Here is a 2,500-nt window from a genome sequence, read left to right as displayed (position 1 = left end):
AAGAGGCGCACAGCCTCGGGCAGGGCTTCCAGGGCGCCCCCCTACCTCCCTGGAGCTCCAGGGAGTACCAGGAGCAAATCCAAATAGAAAAAAAAAAGGTTAAAGTCCAACCGCCACCAGGGGCTCGGGGTGAAAATCCTGCCCGGGAAGAGGCGCACAGCCTCGGGCAGGGCTTCCAGGGCGCCCCCCTACCTCCCTGGAGCTCCAGGGAGTACCAGGAGCAGAAAGAAATATTTTGTTTAAAAAAAAGACAAAGTGCTGCGGCACTTAGGCTGTGGGGCGAAAACAGGCGGAGTACCAGGAGCACAAAGTTTAAGTTGGAGTACCAGGGGCACCAAAGATTAAGTTGGTACACCAGGGGCACCAAAGTTTGAGTTGGTATACCAGGAGCAGGAAAGTTTGGGCGGATGGTAGTCTGCTTGTATCCGGGGAGGGGTGCTTAAGAGTGGGTCTGCAGGTTCGGCTGGTGCTGGGGTTCCTGGATGGTGGAGGTTAGGGGCCGGAGATAGGGGGCAGCTAACAGGTGTGTGGGTGGCCGAGGCAGGGGCTCCAAATTGGGGTAAAAGTGAGGTGGAGGGCCCCCTGGAGGTAGGGGGCCGATAGCAGGTGTGTGTGGCCGAAGCAGGTGCTCTAAATTGGGTAAAAGGGAGGTGGAGAGCCGCCTGGAGATAGAGGGCCGCTCCCCGGTGTGTGTGGCCGAAGCAGGGGCTTTAAATCGGGTAAAAGGGAGGTGGAGAGCCGACTGGAGATAGGGGGCCGCTCCCAGGTGTGTGTGGCCGAAGCAGGGGCTTTAAATCGGGTAAAAGGGAGGTGGAGAGCCGCCTGGAGATAGGGGCCCGCTCCCAGGTGTGTGTGGCCGAAGCAGGGGCTTTAAATCGGGTAAAAGGGAGGTGGAGAGCCGCCTGGAGATAGGGGCCCGCTCCCAGGTGTGTGTGGCCGAAGCAGGGGCTCTAAATTGGGTTAAAAGTGAAGTGGAGAGCCGCCTGGAGATAGGGGCCCGCTCCCAGGTGTGTGTGGCCGAAGCAGGGGCTTTAAATCGGGTAAAAGGGAGGTGGAGAGCCGCCTGGAGATAGGGGCCCGCTCCCAGGTGTGTGTGGCCGAAGCAGGGGCTTTAAATCGGGTAAAAGGGAGGTGGAGAGCCGCCTGGAGATAGGGGGCCGCTCCCAGGTGTGTGTGGCCGAAGCAGGGGCTTTAAATCGGGTAAAAGGGAGGTGGAGAGCCGCCTGGAGATAGGGGCCCGCTCCCAGGTGTGTGTGGCCGAAGCAGGGGCTTTAAATCGGGTAAAAGGGAGGTGGAGAGCCGCCTGGAGATAGGGGCCCGCTCCCAGGTGTGTGTGGCCGAAGCAGGGGCTCTAAATTGGGTTAAAAGTGAAGTGGAGAGCCGCCTGGAGATAGGGGCCCGCTCCCAGGTGTGTGTGGCCGAAGCAGGGGCTTTAAATCGGGTAAAAGGGAGGTGGAGAGCCGCCTGGAGATAGGGGGCCGCTCCCAGGTGTGTGTGGCCGAAGCAGGGGCTTTAAATCGGGTAAAAGGGAGGTGGAGAGCCGCCTGGAGATAGGGGCCCGCTCCCAGGTGTGTGTGGCCGAAGCAGGGGCTTTAAATCGGGTAAAAGGGAGGTGGAGAGCCGCCTGGAGATAGGGGCCCGCTCCCAGGTGTGTGTGGCCGAAGCAGGGGCTCTAAATTGGGTTAAAAGTGAAGTGGAGAGCCGCCTGGAGATAGGGGCCCGCTCCCAGGTGTGTGTGGCCGAAGCAGGGGCTTTAAATCGGGTAAAAGGGAGGTGGAGAGCCGCCTGGAGATAGGGGGCCGCTCCCAGGTGTGTGTGGCCGAAGCAGGGGCTTTAAATCGGGTAAAAGGGAGGTGGAGAGCCGCCTGGAGATAGGGGCCCGCTCCCAGGTGTGTGTGGCCGAAGCAGGGGCTTTAAATCGGGTAAAAGGGAGGTGGAGAGCCGCCTGGAGATAGGGGCCCGCTCCCAGGTGTGTGTGGCCGAAGCAGGGGCTCTAAATTGGGTTAAAAGTGAAGTGGAGAGCCGCCTGGAGATAGGGGCCCGCTCCCAGGTGTGTGTGGCCGAAGCAGGGGCTTTAAATCGGGTAAAAGGGAGGTGGAGAGCCGCCTGGAGATAGGGGGCCGCTCCCAGGTGTGTGTGGCCGAAGCAGGGGCTTTAAATCGGGTAAAAGGGAGGTGGAGAGCCGCCTGGAGATAGGGGCCCGCTCCCAGGTGTGTGTGGCCGAAGCAGGGGCTTTAAATCGGGTAAAAGGGAGGTGGAGAGCCGCCTGGAGATAGGGGCCCGCTCCCCGGTGTGTGTGGCCGAAGCAGGGGCTCTAAATTGGGTTAAAAGTGAAGTGGAGAGCCGCCTGGAGATAGGGGCCCGCTCCCAGGTGTGTGTGGCCGAAGCAGGGGCTTTAAATCGGGTAAAAGGGAGGTGGAGAGCCGCCTGGAGATAGGGGCCCGCTCCCCGGTGTGTGTGGCCGAAGCAGGGGCTCTAAATTGGGTTAAAAGTGAAGTGG

Source organism: Centroberyx gerrardi, chromosome 12 (genome assembly GCF_048128805.1).
Source record: "Centroberyx gerrardi isolate f3 chromosome 12, fCenGer3.hap1.cur.20231027, whole genome shotgun sequence".
NCBI lineage: Eukaryota > Metazoa > Chordata > Actinopteri > Beryciformes > Berycidae > Centroberyx > Centroberyx gerrardi.
The sequence above is the reverse complement of the archived record's forward strand: the minus strand, read 5'-3'. Positions refer to the sequence as shown.